Source organism: Triticum dicoccoides, chromosome 6A (assembly GCF_002162155.2).
Source record: "Triticum dicoccoides isolate Atlit2015 ecotype Zavitan chromosome 6A, WEW_v2.0, whole genome shotgun sequence".
NCBI lineage: Eukaryota > Viridiplantae > Streptophyta > Magnoliopsida > Poales > Poaceae > Triticum > Triticum dicoccoides.
This window is the reverse complement of record NC_041390.1, coordinates 28,419,433-28,442,410: the sequence shown is the minus strand read 5'-3', so window position 1 is coordinate 28,442,410 and position 22,978 is coordinate 28,419,433.

Below are 22,978 nucleotides of genomic sequence, written 5' to 3'. Positions count from 1 at the left end.
CGTCTCCGGCCACCCCTCGCTCCCCCGACTAGCTCAGCGGCTCCGCCTCGACCTCCTCTTCCTCCCCACCGCTCCACGGGTCTCCGGAAGCCCTGCATCGCCGCCACGTCGCCGTTCCCCTCCTCGGGCTCCGACCACCGTCGCCGTCGATTCGCCGTCTCCAGCGCGTCCCCGAGCCCGCTTCGACGCCCACTGCAACCTCGGTGAGCTACGCCACCGTTTCCCCCTCTTCTCCCCTTCGTTCCCTCACCGTAGCCTCCTCCCCACCATGGCCGAACCTCCGCCGTCGCCGAGCTCGCCGTCGACGCAGCTCCGGTGACCATTTGGTCACCCCGGCGAGTCCAACGAGTTCGTAAGGCTCCATAGAGCATCCCTAGCGCCTCGCTTCGCTCGGCTTCGAGCTCCAACCACGTTTCCGTGCACGACCGAACCCCGGCGGCCGCAGCCGAGCTCGCCGCCGTCGACTCCGGCCACCTCAGGCACGGCCACCACCACCGTTCGACGCGCGGGAGCAAGGGCTCTCCAACGAGCCCAAGCACAGCCTCGCCCGTGCCCTGTAGCGCGATCCCGCATCACGCCGCCGTCTCGGACCTCGCCGGCGTCATGTCGCCGGTGGGGTTTGACTTGTCCGACCTGGGGTTTGACCCCCCCAGGGTCACTGACGCGTGGGCCCCGTCGGCCAGGTGGACATCATTAGCGCTAACCACTGTTAGTTAACCCCCTGACACTGACCAGTGGGCCCCAGCGCCACTAACCCCTAATTAGGATTAAACTAACCCTGTTTAACCCCCCTGTCACTGACGTGTGGACCCCACACGTCAGGTTTGACTCCAGCCAACCGCAGTTGACCACTGACGTCATGCTGACGTCATGCTGGCGCAATATTTATATTTCTGGATTTAATTTAAATCAGGAAATTCCAGAATATTATTTAAACTTTAAAAATTCATAACTTTTATTCTGTAACTCCAAATTGGACAAATTATATATGAAAAATGATCAGAAAAATCCAAGCTATCCATCTGTACTATTTTCATGCATGATCAAACAAGTTAAATTGATGTTTTAAGCAGAACAAGGAAAAGCACTTTAAAAGGCCATATTTGAATTTGAAATTTGAATCCTTGATTCAAATTTGTTCAAACCCTTCTGGTTTTAGTTGCATTAGCCCAACACACTCATATTGCCATGTTTCATGCATGCATCATATTGTTGCACATTGTTTGGTGATGGTTGTGTGTCGGTGTCCTTTGCGACAGGTTCTGCCTCCGAGGAGTACCGTGATTACCCTAACGAAGAACCGTATCAGTGCATCGAACCATCAGGCAAGCAACCAACCATTTGATCATATCGATACAATCCCATGTTCTCGCTCCTGCTCTCTTTTACTGCATTAAGACAACGCGATTCAAACTGTTGTGTGCTACGGTAGTTGAACCCATTTCCTCTGCATGACCTGTCATTGCCACAGTAACTAGATGAAACCCACTAGCATGTGTAGGAGTTGATTGAGCCATATGTATGTGTTGTTCCTACCTTGCTATGCCTGCTATGCTTAGAGTCGTGTCAGGTCTGGTTCATCTGGGTGATGGGCTAGAGTGAAATGATTGTGTCGGTAATGAGAGTGGTGTGGTGAACACGATTTGGTAAAGGTATCGATGAGAGGCCATGTAGGAGTACATGGTGGGTTGTTTCATTGAAGCCGACCTTAAGCACTGAGATCTGTATGTGTGATTTAAGAATCAGCTACTACCATGCATTGGGCCCGAAACCAATGGACCCTCTCGGCTTCTTATTCACCCTAGTTCTCCGTCCAGGAGTTGCAAGTAGTTTCTGGTGTTTGTAGTCTACTGGAGGCCGTGGACAGCGCTGACCGTAGGGGTGGGCTGTGATGCGGTAGGTACGTGGCCGGGTGTACCGAATACCCGTTAGGTATCTCGGGAACTGTCACACCCTAGCTAGTCATGCATTAGAGTGTGTGCATCATGTTTAAAATTCCATTTAACTTGAAATGGGGATCTGTGAAACCCTCAGAATCATTTTGAAAATGACCCAAATAAAAATTTCTCCAAAAGGGTCCAAGAAAATGCTCATGTTGCTCTCTGAAAATATTGGACAGAGATAAAAATCAAACCAATATTTTTAGTGGCTCATGGACATTTATTTTGGGCATTTGGAATTAATGCATAAATATTTGCATTGGAAATATATTTCTATATATATGAAATATGGTCCAAATATTATGCCATTTCTAAAGGAGCTCTGGAATAATATATCTAGCCCCTGCAAAAATTGGCATAAGTTAAATAAATGATTTAATGTATTATTTAAATCAGAACAAATGTCAGAAATTAGAAAAACAGAAAAAAAAATAAAAGGGAGAAGCTTACCTGGGCTCCTCCCTGTGCAGCCCAGCCAGCTGGCCGGCCCAGCCAGCAGGCGGCCCAGCCCGCTTCCCTCCTCTGTCGTCTTCGTCCCGACAGAGGGAGGGGAGTGTGGCCGGCGCGCGCGCGCGCCACGGCGCCACGCCACCTCTCTCCCTGCCTGCCTGCCCTCCCCTCCTCGCCTCGATGCCCCTGGACGACGCCACGCCTCGCCCCTGCTCTCTCTCACTCTCCCCCGGCTCTCCCCTCCTCTCCCTCGCTCTCTCTCTCACACGGCCGAACACCACCGTCGCCGCCGTTCGCCATAGCAGCCGACTCCGGCCACCCCTCGCTCCCCCGACTAGCTCAGGAGCTCTGCCTCGACCTCCTCTTCCTCCCCACCGTTCCACGGGTCTCCGGAAGCCCTGCATCGCCGTCATGTCGCCGTTCCCCTCCTCGGGCTCCGACCACCGTCGCCGTCGATTCGCCGTCTCCAGCGCGTCCCCGAGCCCGCTTCGACGCCCACTGCAACCGCGGTGAGCTACGCCACCGTTTCCCCTCTTCTCCCCCTCGTTCCCTCACCGTAGCCTCCTCCCCACCACGGCCGAACCTCCGCCGTCGCCGAGCTCGCCGTCGACGCAGCTCCGGTGACCATTTGGTCACCCCGGCGAGTCCAACGAGTTCGTAAGGCTCCATAGAGCATCCCTAGCGCCTCGCTTCGCTCGCCTTCGAGCTCCAACCCCGTTTCCGTGCACGACCGAACTCCGGCAGCCGCAGCCGAGCTCGCCGCCGTCGACTCCGGCCACCTCAGGCACGGCCACCACCACCGTTCGACGCGCGGGAGCAAGAGCTCTCCAACGAGCCCAAGAACGGCCTCGCCCGTGCCCTGTAGCGCGATCCCGCATCGCGCCGCCGTCTCGGGCCTCGCCGGCGTCACGTCGCCGGTGGGTCTGACCCACTTTGACCACGGCAGGACCCCCCCTGAGTCCCTGACAGGTGGGCCCAGCCCTGTAGCTAACTAGGATTAGCGCTAACCACTGTTAGTTAACCCCTGACACTGACCAGTGGGCCCCAGCGCCACTAATTAGTAATTAGGATTAATTTAACTCTGTTTAACTCCCCTGTCACTGACGTGTGGGCCCCACACGTCAGGTTTGACCTCAGCCAGCCGCAGTTGACCACTGACGTCATGCTGACGTCATGCTGGCGCAATAATTATATTTCTGGATTTAAATAAAATCAGGAAATTCCAGAATATTATTTAAACTTCAAAAATTCATAACTTTTATTCTGTAACTCCAAATTGGACAAATTATATATGAAAAATGATCAGAAAAATCCAATCTATCCATCTGTACTATTTTCATGCATGATCAAACAAGTTAAATTGATGTTTTAAGCAGAACAAGGAAAAGCACTTTAAAAGGCCATATTTGAATTTGAAATTTGAATCCTTGATTCAAATTTGCTCAAACCCTTCTGGTTTTAGTTGCATTAGCCCAACACACTCATATTGCCATGTTTCATGCATGCATCATATTGTTGCACATTGTTTGGTGATGGTTGTGTATCGGTGTCCTTTGCGACAGGTTCTGCCTCCGAGGAGTACCGTGATTACCCTAACGAAGAACCGTATCAGTGCATCGAACCATCAGGCAAGAAACCAACCATTTGATCATATCGATACAATCCCATGTTCTCGCTCCTGCTCTCTTTTACTGCATTAAGACAACGCGTTTCAAACTGCTGTGTGCTACGGTAGTTGAACCCATTTCCTCTGCATGACCTGTCATTGCCACAGTAACTAGATGAAACCCACTAGCATGTGTAGGAGTTGATTGAGCCATATGTATGTGTTGTTCCTACCTTGCTATGCCTGCTATGCTTAGAGTCGTGTCAGGTCTGGTTCATCTGGGTGATGGGCTAGAGTGAAATGACTATGTCGGTAATGAGAGTGGTGTGGTGAACACGATTTGGTAAAGGTATCGATGAGAGGCCATGTAGGAGTACATGGTGGGTTGTTTCATTGAAGCCGACCTTAAGCACTGAGATCTGTATGTGTGATTTAAGAATCAGCTACTACCATGCATTGGGCCCGAAACCAATGGACCCTCTCGGCTTCTTATTCACCCTAGTTCTCCGTCCAGGAGTTGCAAGTAGTTTCTGGTGTTTGTAGCCTACTGGAGGCCGTGGACAGCGCTGACCGTAGGGGTGGGCTGTGATGCGGTAGGTACGTGGCACGGTGTACCAAATACCCGTTAGGTATTTTGGGAACCCTGTTCACATCGTTCGGGGCCGTATGGGAAACCTCGGCCGGACTCCCTGCGGATGGAACCTGGATAGGCGATAAACCTGGACTGGAGGCTTAGGTGATTAGGTAGGTCGTGGCCGACACCCACGTTGGGCTTCCGCTTGAAGGTTGCCGAGTACATGTCGTGTAAACGACGGTAAGTGGTGAGAGCGTGTATGAAGGAGTACACCCCTGCAGGGTTAACATGATCTATTCGAATAGCCGCGTCCGCGGTAAAGGACTACTTGGTTGCCTATACAGTTCATAGACAAGTAAATGGAAACTACTAAAAGCCTCAAGATAAGTGTGAGTGCCGAGGATGGCTCTTCCGTAGGAAGACGGAGGTGGATCCCTGGTAGTGTATTGAAGTGGTGAGTAGTGGACTCGTGTGCGCAAAACCATTTCAAGTTGGAGTATCGTAGGTTAGCCTAGCCAAGAGTCAAAGCTGGCTTGCTGCAATAACTCCACCAACCCTTCTTGATACTATGCATGTATGTAGGATCTGATGTAAGTCTTGCTGAGTACCTTTGTACTCATGTTGCTATAATTTACATTTTTACAGAAGACGCTGCAACCCCTTCTGATGGGTTCTATATAGATGTTGACATCAATGAGTAGGCTAAAGACCCAGGTGGTGACCCTGAGCTTGTGAAGGACCACGTAGTATAGCTAGGCTTTCCAAGCCTCTTTTATTTTACTAGTTGTCTGTACTCAGACAATGTACTTCCGCTGCTGGTTTGTATGACTGTATGACTTGTATGTTGGGTCGTGAGACCCGTACCTTTGTGTATGTTATGTGTGGCTCCCCGAGCCTTAAATAAAGTACTTGTGTCGTAGAGTCATGTTGTGATGCTTCGTTGTATTTGCACATATCGAGCATATTGTGTGTATGATTGAAATGCTTGGTATGTGTGGGATCTGACTACCTAGTTGTTTATCTTTAGTAGCCTCTCTTACCGGGAAATGTCTCCTAGTGTTACCGCTGAGCCATGGTAGCTTGCTACTGCTCTGGAACACTTAGGCTGGCCAGCATGTGTCCTTCTTCGTTCCTGTGTCTGTCCCTTCGGGGAAATGTCATGCTTTGAGTACCGGAGTCCTGTTAGCCCGCTACAGCCCGGTTTACCGGAGTCCTGCTAGCCCAGTGCTACAGCCCGGACCCACTTGCTGATGACCGACACGTTCGGAGCTGGGTCATGGATGCCTGTCCCTGTAAGTCTATGCCACTTTGGGTTTACGACTAGTCATGTCAGCCTGGGCTCTTTATCATATGGATGCTAGCGACACTATCATATACGTGAGCCAAAAGGCGCAAACGGTCCCGGGCAAAGGTAAGGCGACACCCGTGGGAATACCGTGCGTGAGGCCGCAAAGTGATATGAGGTGTTACCGGCTAGATCGATGTGACATCGAGTCGGGGTCCTGACAGAGGGAGTCCTGGATTAGGGGGTCTCCGGGTAGCCGGACTATACCTTCAGCCAGACTCCAGGACTATACCTTCAGCCGGACTCCAGGACTATGAAGATACAAGATTGAAGACTTCGTCCCGTGTCCAGATGGGACTTTCCTTGGCGTGGAAGGCAAGCTTGGCGATGCGGATATTCAAGATCTCCTACCATTGTAAACGACTTTGTGTAACCCTAACCCTCTCCAGTGTCTATATAAACCGGAGGGTTTTAGTCCGTAGGACAACTTCATCATACAACAATCATAACATAGGCTAGCTTCTAGGGTTTAGCCTCCTTGATCTCGTGGTAGATCTACTCTTGTACTACCCATATCATCAATATTAATCAAGCAGGACATAGGGTTTTACCTCCATCAAGAGGGCCCAAACCTGGGTAAAACATCGTGTTCCTTGCCTCCTATTACCATCCGGCCTAGACACACAGTTCGGGACCCCCTACCCGAGATCCGCCGGTTTTGACACCGACATTGGTGCTTTCATTGAGAGTTCCTCTGTGTCGTCACAATCAGGAAGGATGCCTCTTCCCGTCTTTAAAGACGGCGCCGTTACTAAGGGAGCCTTGGCTGTCGGCCAAACTCTCCGGCTAGGCGGTTTTCTCATGACCGCCTGTTCGGCCGTTGCGCCGACGGTGACCTCTTGGGTCATCAAAAGCAATCTTCATGTCAGCTCGGAACTCGTCGAGCAGTTAGATCCAAAGGAGCTCTCATCCATACATGAGCTCTTGGATCGCATCGCCGCCTTGGGGGTCACTACGGATTATGACTAGGTTGGGCTTAAACCCGATCTAAGAGAAATTAATTCTCCCCAAGTCACCCATCACGTTGCCGTGGTAGAGGCACAGTGCAGCGACTTTTCATCTATCTTAAGGACTAGCTACGTCCGGACTCCCGATCCCTCCAAGCCGGATACCCGCGGAGGGGAGGATGTAACTCAAGACCTGAATTTAGAATCAGCCAACGGGCTAGATTCACTGGACAACATCCAAGAAACCAAACTTCAGAGTTCGGAAACTCCTTGGCCTCTGAGTCTTAGATTGGGTGCAGCTCCGGATTTAATTCCACCCACCCACCTGAACATTAGCGATCTATCCCAAATCAGGCAAAAGCCTGAAGAAATAGTACATCATTACTGGGCAAGCTTCCTCCTGGTTATGAACAGGATAAAGGACTGCCGCGAGGAAGACACAATCTCAATCTTCTGCAATAATTGCATGGACGAGGGAATCCTCAACGCCACAGGTCGTCGTGATCTTACATGCTTCGCTGACTTGGCAACCATAGTACAAAAGTATTGTGCGATGGAAAGCGCCAGGAAAACCGAAACTAAATTTTGGGACAATCCGGCCCTGAATAGAAACCTCGTCCGAAATAAAAGGGTGCATCATCATCAGACACCCGGGTTAAAAAACAAAAAACCAAAACCCTCTACAGGGCATGGAACCGTACTGGAGGGATGGCTTAATGGACCCTGTAAAATTCATAGTACAGAGGACGCCACACCAACTCATAGCCTTAGAGCATGTTGGATACTCTGGCAGGTGGCCAAAAGGGGCGAAGAACTCCTAATTTCGAAGGCCGCAGAAAGCCACCTCAGGGACTCCAGTACAGTCTTAACAGTCTGCGAGACTTTCGCATCAAATAATATGCGAAAAAGAATTCTCCGCAGCCTCGCCGAAGTCTATCAAGTAGCAACAATAAACCCATGGAGTGACACAGCTATTACTTTTAATGCCAGTGATGAACCTAAATTCCAAACAGCTCAAGCACCAGCCGCATTGGTACTCAGTCCTATAGTGGACGGCTTTCGCCTCACCAAGGTACTCATGGACGGAGGCAGCGGATTGAACCTCATTTATGAGGAAACCCTTCAAAAAATGGAAATAGACCGGAACCGCATTGAGCGAAGCAGCACAACCTTTAGAGGAATAATCCCCAGTCGGAAGCGTGCTGTACAGGAAAAATCACACTAGATGTGGTGTTCGGCACGCCGGATAATTATAGGTCCGAAGAGGTCACATTCCAAGTGGCCCCATTCAGTAGCGGACACCACGCTCTGCTGGGGCGGGAAGCGTTTACAATCTTCCAAGCAATACCCCATTACGGGTACATGAAGCTCAAGATGCCCGGGCCGAAAACAAGACAGCCGCATTGGCCCTTGAGGCACTGTCCGAAGCCCTAGCGGCTGAGGAACTGACTACGCTGCACTCCATGGTAAACAGGGACGATGTGGTACTCGACAAAAGATCCAAGTCCACCTCCTTTAAACCAGCGGATGAAATAGTCAAATTCCAGGTCCATCCAACGGACCCCAATAAAACAGCTTCCATCGGGGCACGATTAAACCCCGATGTAGACACCTCACTGCGAGAATTCCTACGGGAGAACTGGGACATTTTTGCCTGGCACCCTTCAGACATGCCAGGAATCCCACGCAGGCTGGCCGAATACAGCTTAAATATCCTAAAAGGATTCAAACCTGTCAAACAAGCCCTTCGGCGTTTCTCTGAGCCCAAGAGACAGGCAATGGGAGAGGAGCTAGCCAAACTATTGGAGGCCGGATTCATCAGAGACATAAAACATCCGGGCTGGCTAGCAAACTTGGTGATGGTACCAAAAAGGACAAATCCTGGCGCCTGTGCGTTGACTTCAAAGACCTTAACAAGGCTTGCCCAAAGGATCCCTTTCCCCTCCCCCGCATCGATCAAATTATCGACGCCACTGCAGGACACGATTCGTTGTGCTTCCTCGACACATACTCCGGTTACCATCAAATCAAGATGGCCGAGTCAGACCAAGCCGCAACGGCATTCATCACCCCATACGGCCCATTCTGCTTCAACACAATGCCTTTCAGGCTCAAAAACGCCGGCGCAACATATCAGCGCATGATTCAGACATGTCTGGCAAACCAGATCGGCAAAACAGTAGAGGCATACGTGGATGATGTGGTCGTAAAAACAAGACATGTCGAATCTCTAGTAGACGACTTGAGGCTTACATTTGACAACCTCCGAGCATATGACATCAAGCTAAATCCGGAAAAATGCGTTTTCGGCGTTCCAGCTGGAAAGCTCTTGGGCTTCATTTTATCCGGTAGAGGAATCGAAGCAAATCCAGCCAAGATCCGAGCATTGTGACAATTGGATATCCCAAAGGACCTCAAACAAATACAAAAATTAATCGGATGCGTGGCGGCTCTAAGCCGCTTTATCTCCCGTTTGGGAGAAAAGGCGCTACCCCTCTATCGCCTCCTTCGGCGTACTGAACACTTCGAGTGGCCGGATGCTGCCACGGCCAGACTCAAGGAAATAAAAGCCATATTGGCAACAAACCCTATCCTGGCCGCGCCAAACATCGGCGAACCAATGCTATTGTACATTGCAGCAACCCATCAAGTTGTTAGCGCAGTACTCGTTGTCGAGCGGGAAATGGACGGACACAAATTCCCCCTTCAAAAGCCGGTTTACTATGTGTCCACTGTCCTCACCCCATGCAAATCACGGTATCCACATTATCAAAAGATTGCATATGCGGTATTCCTGGCATCCCGGAAGCTACGACACTACTTTCAAGAGTGTTCAATCACAGTAGCATCGGAAGTACCACTCAATGATATTATAAACAACCGTGACGCAACGGTCCGGATTGCAAAATGGGCCATTGAGCTCCTCCGTTCGACATAACTTATAGGCCATGGCGAGCTATCAAGTCGCAAGTTTTGGCCGACTTCGTCACAGAACGGACGGAGGCTGAACTCCCTAAAGACTACGGCACATATTCAAACTGGATCATGCACTTCGACGGTTCCAAAATGTTGGCCGGACTAGGGGCCAGCGTCGTTTTGACATCCCCCACAGGAGACACAGTTCAATATGTACTCCAGATTATGTACACGGACTCCAAAAATGCAGTCGAATATGAGGCCCTTTTACATGGTCTTCGGATGGCAGTATCCATGGGCATTCAATGCCTAGAGGTGCACGGGGATTCGAACCTCACGATATCCCAAATAAATGGAGACTTCGATGGCAAGGATCCAAAAATGGCAGCTTACTGCAACGCCGTCCTCAAAATGTCAGCTCTGTTTAAAGGGCTCAAATTTCACCATATAGCCCGAGAAAACAATCAGGCGTCAGACGTCCTGGCACGCATCGGCGCAAAACGCGATGCGATCCCCCCAACATCTTCCTGGAAAGGCTGTTCAAGCCATCCGTAGTATGGGAACGGGAACATGGCAATATTAGCCCGGACCGAACCGCATTGTCCGATGCCGAACAATCTGACATAATCGGAGGCTCTGCCAATGAAATCACAACCTCAGCCCACGTACTAATGGCCGTTATCGCAACGTGGACAGAACCATTCCTAGCCTACCTTACTAGGCAGGAACTCCCAGAGGACCAAAACGAGGCATGCTGTATAGTGCGGCGATCTAAAGCCTATAAAGTCCATGAGGGAGAACTTTATAAGAAAAGCACTACCGGAGTCCTTCAAAGGTGCATCTCCGAAGAGGAAGGGCGGAACCTACTGGCTGAAATTCATGCCGGACTCGGTGGCCATCACGCCTCAGCCCGGTCCCTTGTAAGCAAGGCTTTCCGTACAGGATTTTATTGGCCGACGGCCCGGGCGGACGCTCAGGACTTGGTCCAACGATGCGCCGGTTGGCAGCTTTTTGCAAATCAAAGCCATATGCCACCCACCGCCCTCCAAACTATCCCCATCACTTGGCCTTTCACGGTCTGGGGGCTTGACATGGTGGGACCCCTTAAAGGCGGAACCCACAAGAAAAAATACTTACTGGTCATGGTGGATAAGTTCACCAAATGGATAGAAGCCAAGCCTGTTAAGACGGCTGAATCCGGACCTGTGATAGACTTTATATCCGGGGTCGTACACCGTTATGGCGTCCCCCAAAGCATCATCACCGATAACAGCACAAACTTTACGGCCGATGAGGTAAAACTCTGGTGCAAAAACATTGGCATCAAGCTCGATTATGCTTCCTTCTATCACCCACAAACTAATGGTCAGGTCGAACATGCAAATGGTCTCATCATGAGCGGCATCAAACCCAGATTAGTGCGGTCCCTCGAGGAATCTAACACACACTGGGTAGAGGAGCTCGACTCCGTACTCTGGGGGCTGCGGACCACGCCGAATCGCACCACCGGATACACACCATTTTTTATGCTGTACGGCGCAGAGGCAGTCTTGCCCTGTGACATAATTCATGACTCACCTCGAGTGCGCATGTACGAAGAAAGGGAATTTTTATGGTGTACAGCGCAGAGGCAGTCTTTCCCTGCGACATAATTCATGACTCACCTCGAGTGCGCATGTACGAAGAAAGGGAAGCCGAGCTCAATCGGCAGGACAGTTTGGACGCCTTAGAGGAGAAGCGCGACGTGGCAAAAGCCCGTTCCGCATTCTATCAACAGCAGGCTCGAAGATATCAAAGCAGAGAAGTGCGGGCCAAAAACTACAACGTTGGCGAATTAGTTCTACGCTTGCCGGACAAGAAAAAGGACAAGCTGAAGCCCAAGTGGGAAGGTCCCATCATAATCGACCAAGTCCTGACTGGTGGAGCATACCGCCTGCGAGATGCGTCGGATAACCGACTCGAGCCGAACCCATGGAACGCAGCCCCTCTCCGAAGATTCTATGCCTAGCGTCGGACTCTGTGTTTGTCTCCTTCCTCTGTCCATTTTTTACATTTTCTGTCTTACATTTCTCTCCTTCCCCTTTTTTCTTTTATAGCCCTTAAAGGCTCCTCAAGTGACGTGCTACTCGCGCTCATTAAACCTGGGGGCTTCTTTAACAGAAGCTTATTTACACGGGCTTCACGCCCACCACATGTATCAAACTTCCGCATTTACCTTTTCTTCACCATTATATGCATCGATATGACTTATGTTTTGGCCAAGCTGGGTTGCCTGGCTCCTGTGCTTACCCCTACGTTCCCGATTGTTCGGCTAGTTGGTAAAGGGAGCACCTCTGTGATTGTTACTGCCGGATCAGCCGGATGTGTACCTCAGACTGGGTGAAGCCGAAAGCTAGCGTTCTTAAGGGAATATTCGGTCGGTGAACTAAAAGATGACCTTTTTTACTTATTTATATATATGCCCCCAGATGATTTTCCTGCGTTTGCAGTCCGGACATGCACTTTAGGGCATGCCTCCCAGAGAAAGGAACCCCTAACGGAACTATTCTCTCTGGAAGATGTTCCTTACTAACCATGTAATATAACATAACTAGTTGGGCACTTATCTGATAAAGCACTAATGACCCCTACGCCTGGTCTCCACGCATACCCCGGTTCTTACATAACCGGTAGGGTATTCGGACACACTCCGGACCGTCAGGTCCTGAGGTTGAAGCGAAAAGGTCGGCAACGACAAACGATCTACAATCCGGCTAGAAGGCATTACACATGTCAATTAAAATTACACAGTCACTCTGACTGATTGTATTCCTCTTCAATACCATCTAACAGGCTGTCTAACTTACAGTCCTGCTGGGAATACTTTGCGGCCAATTCTACTTGGCCGTACACTAAGCTTACAGGGATCTCCTTCCCGTCAGGCCCCACAGGTCCGACCTCGGCCATATGGTTTGGGTCAGACTTCGTGTACTGCGTCTTCACCATGGCCCAGGCCTTCCTAGCGCCTTGTCGGCAGGCCGATGTCTTCCACAACCGGAAGAACCGCCGAGCTCCCTTAAGCTTCTCTGAAAGCTCTCCAAGGCACGCCTCGCATCGCCTGCCGAACTCGCCCGTGCAGTTGCGAGAGCTCGGGAAGAAGGTCACCCATAGAACCGGGCATCTCCTCTGCAGGACGACCCGTTAGCATACCTACAGACATTACTCTGTTAGTCGACTTCCTCGCCGAACTCTTTTCTTTCAAAGATTCTCTTAAGCACTTACTAAATATGCCGCGTCAAAGCCACTGATTCTCCTTAGTAGAGTCCAACAGCTGGCCACGAACATCTTTAAGTTCAATGTCAAGCTTGGTGTTGGCATCCTGAAGATCATTCTTCTCCCGCCTCACCCTTGTCAGCATACTCTCACCGGCCTTTAGCCGCGTAAGAGTTGTTGCCTCTCCGGATCCAGTCCGGCGCCATCTGCAATATGATTTGTCAGATTTCCACCCACGCCGCACTTTGCAAAATACTAATCTTTCGAAGTGTATCTTACCAGAGGGGGTCTCTTTGGGCTCCCCTGCCGCGGCTAGTGCGGCCTCCAGTTGGGCTTTGCACTCTTCCAGCTCCTGGGACAGTACGGTATTCTTCTCTGTAAGAACCTGCATAACAAATGATCCTTAAATCAGTTACTCAAACTGTTTCAAGTCTCGGGGGCTACTAGTATATATATATATATATATATATATATATATATATATATATATATATATATATATTTATTTACCAAAATTTTCTTACCCGTATGTCTTTTACATATTGCTCCGTGGCTCTGGCTAAACCATTTTGAGAGGCACGGAGGTACGCATCTCCCGAATAGAAGGCATCTAATGCCTCTTGGGAGAAACAAGCGTGGCGAAGAACTGTCCGGTGACGCCTGTGGTTCATGGCACTCTCCACCTCGGAATTGGTGGCAGACAGCCTGTCCGCATCCTCTGTCGGAGGAGCGTCCGGTGCACGCCTTGTGTTCGCTTCCCCTTCCGGGCCAGGCATTGGAGCCTGGCTGGTGGAGGCGCGATTGGCAACCTCTCCGGATATAGTCCGGCGAGGTCTCTTCGTCCTGAAGATAGCACGAACGTTAATATGCCATGAAGTAATAACACCAGGGAAAAAAAGGGTGCGCTATACCTTTGCACCGGCGTCTCAGTCCGAACTACATTTCTTTTTACCCCACGGGGCCCTGCGGCCCCTCGTTGGCTAGCCGCCGCAGGTTCGGCCTCCCGCCTCGGAAACCTCCCCTGCAAAACACGGTCGTTGTCAGGAAAATTGAAATGCGGGAGAATGGATTCCTTCTCAAGGGGATGGGACTCCGCTCTCTGTTACCTGGGAGGCCGGGATTAACCCTGGGTAATCAGCTGTAATGGCCACCAAGGTATTGTCCTTGCTTAGCTGATGAAACACCCCGTCAATCGGCTCCACCGATATGTCTGGATCCTCTTCGGAGTTCGGATCGAGGGACCGTTCTGGATCCTCGGGCTGTGGGGGACTGCTGTTTATATCCTTTACTTCCTGACGCAGTTCCTGTGTTGAAATTGTTAGACTACATATTTAATCATGGGAATTTAAAACGGATGGGTAAGCACAATTGTCCACTTACCCAACTCGGAGGGTTGTACATAGTAAATTTTCCCTGCGGGTTGACGGGGAGGAATTCCTCCTCTTCTCCCTTGTACAAAGAGGATAAGGTCTTTACTAGAGCGGCAGCTGAGGCTGGCCCCTTACGACCGTAACGGGTGGCGTCATCCTCCCCGTTAAAATACCACATGGGGTGGCCTCTATATTGAAGCGGCTGCACCCCCGCATAATCCATGCGGCCATGACTCCAATCATGGTTAGTCCGGAATGAGCCAATAGTCTTATCCGACCCATCAGGTAAAGGATGTCCCTGTCGCTTTCTCTCTGAGAGCTCCGCGGACGCCAACTTAGGCATTTCTTTAAGGGAGCACTATTGAATTCGGGGAGACCGACCCGGATAGGATCCGGCAGCGGGACATCATCTATATAAAACCATTCCGAAGGCCAGTCCTCGGACGCCTTCTTTAGGGTTCCGGATAGATATCCGGTCCCGGCGATACGCCACACTTCGGCTCCTCCCACTTGATATATAGACCCCTCTTGAGAGCGGGGCACCAAGCAGAATAACCTCTTCCACAGCGCAAAATGAGCCTCAACACCCAAGAATAGCTTGCAAAGGGCGACGAAGCCCGCGATATGCAATATAGAGGCGGGCGTGAGATTGTGCAGCTGGAGGCCGTAGAACTCCAGAAGCCCAAGGAGAAATGGATGAATTGGAAATCCAAGTCCTCTTATTAGATAAGGGACGAGGCACACCCGCTCTCCTTTGGAGGTATTGGGGGTGCTCTCCGCTTGCTCTCCACCATTATAGGTGGCGGGTCCGGCTCGTACCGGGACCATATAGGCCTGAGGGAGAAATCCCTTGGCCTGAACCGACACTAGCTCGCTGTGCGGGATGGAGCACCTCTCCCAGTCTCCAGGTTTAGGACTGGAAGGGCGAGAGGAGGAGCTGTGACGGCTGACCATGTTGGAATGGACCTTTGCTGGAGGCTCTCTGATGATTACTCGCGGGGGGGAGAAGGTGTGGTTTGGATCTGAATTCCCATCCCATTAAATAGGCGGCTCGTTTATGCGGCTAGGGGTGTGAATGTAAAAACACCCCGACTTTTCACATTCGTTTGACACGTGGAAGACGACCATTATTGGGCGTGGAAGCCAAGGTGCGCTTCATTACGAAAATCGGACGTTATTCAGCAGGTACACAGAATTTGGAGAAGAACCCGCCTTGCAATGACGAAGACAATCTGCGCGTCGGACTCGTCGTCACTGAAGCCTGGTTCGGGGGCTACTAAGGGAGTCCTGGATTAGGGGGTGTCCGGGTAGCCGGACTATACCTTCAGCCGGACTCCAGGACTATACCTTCAGCCGGACTCCAGGACTATACCTTCAGCCGGACTCCAGGACTATGAAGATACAAGATTGAAGACTTCGTCCCATGTCCGGATGGGACTTTCCATGGCGTGGAAGGCAAGCTTGGCGATGCGGATATTAAAGATCTCCTACCATTGTAACCGACTTTGTGTAACCCTAACCCTCTCCGGTGTCTATATAAACCGGAGGGTTTTAGTCCATAGGACAACTTCATCATACAACAATCATACCGTAGGCTAGCCCATAAAATACATGGGCCTTTAATAGACCGAAAGTGAGATTGGGCCCTGATTGTGCCAAATAACCCACTAGACTTTAACAGGCCAAAATTCGGACGGGCCGTAAATGCGCCGACCTAATACACGGGCCTATAACTGGACAGAACTTCGGTCGGTCTAGATTATCGTCATTTTTATATGGGTCGTTAATGGGTCCGATATGACATTGGGCCACATATGGCCCATGGTTTACGTCCGGCGTTAACAGGACAAAAATGACAACAGAACGAAAGTGGCCCAAAGCTATAGTGGGCCTCTAACAGGCCAAATGTCAGACATGGCCGAATATGACCCAAATCCTTCACGGTCGTTTATGGGCCAAAAGTTTTGATGGCCTGTAAATCGTCCCAAATGAAGCCGGACCATTAACAGGCCAGAAATACACCGGGCCGTAATTCGACCCAATTACTTAGCGGACTGTTAACGGGCCAGAAGTGACCATGGGCCGCGTTGATGACAAGTTTAGGACAGGCCATTGACGGGCTGATTTGACAGAGAATGTTGGGCCTTTAGCTGGGCCGGCCCATTATGCTCGGCAGAATCTAGTGGGCCTTTAGCTGGGCCGGCCCATTGTGGTCCGCAAAATATTGCGGGCCTTTAGCTGGGCCGGCCCATTATGGTCTACAAAATCGTGTGGGCCTTTAGCTGGGCTGGCCCATTATGGTCCACTAAATTTTGTGGGCCTTTAGCTGGGCCGGCCCATTATGGTCCGCTAAATCTTATGGGCCTTCGGTTGGGCTGGCCCATTTAATCTTTATGGGCCACTTTTGTGGCCGGTCCACTTGTCAACATATCATAGGCCCATCTCGACCGTTCAATGAGTGACACCTATGCCAACGCGGAGCTGACGCGTGGATCCGTCAGCCAATGAGAATTTTACACGTGGAAAATCGGCATTGGTCGTGGCTGTTAACAGGTTATTGGATCCAAAATCCGACCCGATAGCTTAACGGCGTTCCGTTAGGGTGGATGCCACGTGTCGGTCACCCTTGATGAAAGCACTTCTGTGACGCGCGATTTATCGTCATGGAAGTGGACACTTCCATGATGATAATTTTGGCAATGTCATGGAACACTTCTACGACAGCACAGGTATGACTATCTTGATTATGTCATAAATTTGTCATGGATGTACATGCATGACAGAAAACGCGACCTACTATGACAAACACGTATCATCACGGAAGTGTATTTTTTGTAGTGAGAGGGATAAACTCATGCAATATAATATAAACCCCATCTTGCTATCTTCGATGGCAACGATACAATACGTGCCTTGCTGCCCCCATTGTCACTTGGAAAGGACACCGCAAGATTGAACCCAAAGCTAAGCACTTCTCCCATTGCAAGAAAGATCAATCTAGTAGGCCAAACCAAACTAATAATTCGAAGAGACTTGCAAAGATAACCAATCATACATAAAAGAATTCAGAAAAGATTCAAATATTGTCCATAGATAAACTTGATCATAATCAACAATTCAGCGGTCTCAACAAACACACCGCAAAAGAAGATTACATCGAATAGATCTCCACAGGAGAGGGGGAGAACTTTGTATTGAGATGCAAAAAGAGAGAAGAAGCCATCTAGCTAATAACTATGGACCCGAAGGTCTGAAGTAAACTACTCACACTTCATTGGAGAGGCTATGGTGTTGATGTAGAAGTCCTCCGTGATCGATGCCCCCTCCGGCGGAGCTCTAGAAAAGGCCCCAAGATGGGACCTCACGGCCACAGAAAGTTAAGGCGTTGTAATTAGGGTTTTGGCTCCGTATGTGGTAGTTTGGGGGTACGTAGGTATATATAGGAGGAAGAAGTACGTCGGTGGAGCAACGTGGGCCCCACGAGGGTGGAGGGCGCGCCCCCTAGCTTGTGCCCTCCTGGTTGCTTTCTTGACGTAGGGTCCAAGTCCTCTGGATCATGTTCGTTCCGAAAATCACATTCCCGAAGGTTTCATTCCGTTTGGACTCTGTTTGATATTCTTTTATTGTGAAACTCTGAAATAGGCAACAAAACAGCAATTCTAGGCTGGGCCTCCGGTTAATAGGTTAGTCCCAAAACTAATATAAAAGTGTATAATAAAGCCCAATAATGTCCAAAACAGGATATAATATAGTATGGAACAATCAAAAATTATAGATATGTTGGAGACGTATCAACCCCCTAGACCACCCCCTTTCAAAACAAAAACAAAAACCTCAGCTCCTACCAGCTGCTGACGGGTAGATGCCTTTTGGTCCCGGTTGGTGCCTGCTACCTCTTGAGCACTGCGTTGGTTTTCCCTTGAAGAGGAAAGGGTGATGCAGTAAAGTAGCGTAGGTATTTCCCTCAGTTTTTTAGAACCAAGGTACCAATCCAACAGGAGATCACGCTCAAGTCCCACAAACCTACACAAACAAATAAGAACCTCGCAACCAACGCGATAAAGGGGTTGTCAATCCCTTCACGGTCACTTACGATAATGAGATCTGATAGATATGATAAGATAATATTTTTGGTATTTTTATGATAACGAGAAATGAAAGATGCAAAGTAAAATAAATAGCAATAGAAATAACTAAGTATTGGAGGATTAATATGATAGAAGATAGACCCCGAGGCCATAGGTTTCACTAGTGGCTTCTCTCAAGAGCATAAGTATTACGGTGGGTAAACAAATTACTGTCAAGCAATTGATAGAATTAAGCATAGTTATGAGAATATCTAGGTATGATCATGTATATAGGCATCAGGTCCGAGACAAGTAGACTGAAACGATTCTGCATCTAGTAATATTATTCCACACATCGACCGCTATCCAGCATGCATCTAGAGTATTAAGTTCAAGAGAACAGAGTAATGCTTTAAGGAAGATGACATGATGTAGAGGGATAAACTCATGCAATATGATATAAACCCCATCTTTTTATCCTAGATGACAACAATACAATACGTATCGGTTCCCTTTCGTTCACTGGGATCGAACACCGCAAGATTGAACCCAAAGCTAAGCACTTCTCCCATTGCAAGAAAGATCAATCTAGTAGGCCAAACCAAACTTATAATTTGAAGAGACTTGCAAAGATAAACCAATCATACATAAAAGAATTCAGAGGATAATCAAATATTGTTCATAGATAATCTGGATCATAAACCCACAATTCATCGGATCTCGACAAACACGCCGCAAAAGAAGATTACATCGAATAGATCTCCAAGAAAATAGAGGAGAACTTTGTATTGAGATCCAAAGAGAGAGAAGAAGCCATCTAGCTAATAACTATGGAACCGTAGGTCTAAAGTAAACTACTCACACATCATCGGAGAGGCCATGCAGTTGATGTAGAGGCCCTCCGTGATCGATGCCCCCTCCGAAAAAGGCCCCAAGATGGGATCGCTCGGGTACAGAAGGTTGCGGCGGTGGAATTAGGTTTTCGTGGTGCTCCTGGATGTTTTGGGGATACGTGGATATATATAGGAGGAAGAAGTACATTGGGAGGAGGGCACGCCCAGGGGGGTAGGCGCGCCCCCCTGCCTCGTGCCTTCCTCCCTTGTTTCTTGGTGCACACTCCAAGTCTCCTAGATCATGTTCGTTGAGAAAATCACGTTCCCGAAGGTTTCATTCCTTTTGGACTCCGTTTGATATTCCTTTTCTTCGAAACCCTAAAATAGCGGAAAAAACAGCAATTTGGGTTGGGCCTCCGATTAGTAGGTTAGTCCCAAAAATGATATAAAAGTGCAAAATAAAGCCCATTAACATCCAAAATAGATAATATAATAACATGGAGCAATCGAAAATTATAGATAAATTGCAGACGTATCAAGCATCCCCAAGCTTAATTCCTGCTCGTCCTCGAGTAGGTAAATGATAAAAGAAGAATTTTTGATGTGGAATTCTTTCTAATATATGTCTTAATTTATTTTTTCTTTATTGTGGCATGAATGTTCAGATCCATAAGATTCAAGACAAAAGTTTAAAATTGACATAAAAATAATAATACTTCAAGCATACTAACTAAGCAATTATATCTTCTCAACATAACATGGCCAAAGAAAGTTATCCCTACAAAATCATATAGTGTGGCTATGCTCCATCTTCACCACACAAAATATTTAAATCACGCACAACCCCAATGATAAGCCAAGCAATTGTTTCATACTTTTGATGTTCTCAAACTTTTTCAATATTCACGCAATACATGAGCGTGAGCCATGGATATAGCACTATATGGTGGAATAGAATGGTGGTTGTGGAGAAGACAAAAGAGGAGAAGATAGTCTCACATCAACTAGGCGTATCAACGGTCTATGGAGATGCCCATTAATAGATATCAATGTGAGTGAGTAGGGATTGCCATGCAACGGATGCACTAGAGCTATAAGTGTATGAAAGCTCAACAAAAGAAACTAAGTGGGTGTGCATCCAACTTGCTTGCTCACGAAGACCTAGGGCAATTTGAGGAAGCCCATCATTGGAATATACAAGCCAAGTTCTACAATGAAAAATTCCCACTAGTATATGAAAGTGATATCATAGGAGACTCTCTATCATGAAGATGATGGTGCTACTTTGAAGCACAAGTGTGGAAAAAGGATAGTAACATTGCCCCTTCTCTCTTTTTCTCTGATTTTTTGGGCCTTCTTTTTTATGGCCTTTCTCTTTTTTTCCCTCTTTTTTTATTTTCGTTTAGAGTCTCATCCCGACTTGTTGTGGAATCATAGTCTCCATCCTTTCCTCACTTGGGACAATGCTCTAATAATGATGATCATCACACTTTTATTTACTTACAACTCAAGAATTACAACCCGATACTTAGAACAAAATATGACTCTATGTGAATGCCTCCGGCGTTGTACCGGGATATGCAGTGAATCAAGATTGACATGTATGAAGAATTATGAACGGTGGCTTTGCACAAATACGATGTCAACTACATGATCATGCAAGCAAATATGACAATGATGAAGTGTGTCATAATAATGGAACGATGCAAAGTTGCATGGCAATATATCTCGGAATGGCTATGGAAATGCCATAATAGGTAGGTATGGTTGCTGTTTTGAGGATGGTATATGGTGGGTGTATGATATCGGCGAAAAGTGCGCGGTATTAGAGAGACTAGCAATGGTGGAAGGGTGAGAGTGCGTATAATCCATGGACTCAACATTGGTCAGAAAGAACTCACATACTTATTGCAAAAATCTACAAGTTATCAAAGAAAAGTATTATTCCCATGCTCCTAGGGAGATAGATTGGTAGTAAAAGACCATTGCTCATCCCCGACCGCCACTCATAAGGAAGACAATCAACAAATAAATCATGCTCCGACTTCGTCACATAACGGTTCACCATACGTGTATGCTACGGGAATCACAAACTTCAACACACGTATTTCTCAAATTCACAACTACACAACTAGCATGACTCTAATATCACCATCTCCATATCTCAAAACAATTATCAAGTATCAAACTTCTCATAGTATTCAATGCACTTGTATGACAGTTTTTATTATTGCCATGTTGTTCTAAAGGACTCTCAAAATAATATAAGTGAAGCATGAAAGAACAATTATTTCTATAAAATAAAACCACCTGCGTGCTCTAAAATATATAAGTGGAGAACTAGAACAAAAACCATATAGCTCAAAAGATATAAGTGAAGCACATAGAGTATTCTCATAAATTCCCAATCATGTGAGTCTCTCTCAAAAGGTTTGTACATCAAGGATGATTGTGGTAAACTAAATATAAAATAATCAAATCATACAAGACTCTCCAAGCAAAACACATATCATGTGGTGAATAAAAATATAGCTCCAAGTAAAGTTACCAATAGACGAAGATGAAAGAGGGAATGCCTTCCGGGGCATCCCCAAGCTTAGGCTTTTTGGTGTCCTTGAATTTTACCTTGGTGTGCCATGGGAATCCCCAAGCTTAGGCTCTTGCCACTCCTTGTTCCATAATCCATCAAATCTTTACCCAAAACTTGAAAACTTCACAACAGAAAACTCAAATAGAAAATCTCGTGAGCTCCGTTAGCGAAAGAAAACAAAACACCACTTCAAGGTACTGTTATGAACTCAATCTTGATTTATATTGGTGTTAAACCTACAGTATTCCAACTTCTCTATGGTTTATAACCTCTTTTACTAGCCATAGATTCATCAAAATAAGCAAACAACACACAAAAAACAGAATCTGTCAAAAACAGACAGTCTGTAGTAATCTGTACCTAACGCGAACTTCTGGAACCCAAAAAATTCTAAAATAAATTTCTGGACGTGAGGAATTTATCTATTAATCATCTGCAAAAAGAATTATCTAAATATCACTTTCCAAATAAAAATGTCAGCGATTCTCGTGAGCGCTAACGTTTCTGTTTTTTACAGCAAGATCAAAAAGACATTCCCCAAGTCTACCCAACGGTTCTACATGGCACAAACACAAATTAAACACAACCAAAACAGAGGCTATATAAATTATTTATTACTAAATAGGAGCAAAAAGCAAGGAATAAAAATAAAACTGGGTTGCCTCCCAACAAGCGCTATCATTTAACGCCCCTAGCTAGGCATAAAAGCGAAGATAGACCTAGGTATTGCCGTCTTTGGAAGGTGATTCTTCAATAAGACACCAATAAATTTTAGGATTTTCTTTGTTTTTATTAATTATCAAACTCCTAGGTACGAAATCAAGAAAATAATTTGTAGCAAAAGGTTCCTTAAGGATAGTGAGAAAATTGGGGTGAACACTTATGGATTTGAGATCCGCATTTTCCTTATTAGAAGTTTCACCCTTATTTTTAGGAACATACATTAGTTTGGCAATCTTAGCATTAGGCGGAGTATTTATAATAGAAGAAAAGGCAGACCCAAGGTTGGTAATAATATCCTCAATTTTATCAATTCTAGTGGAATCTTTTTCTATCTTTTCATTAACCATAGGTCCCTTTTCTTTAAA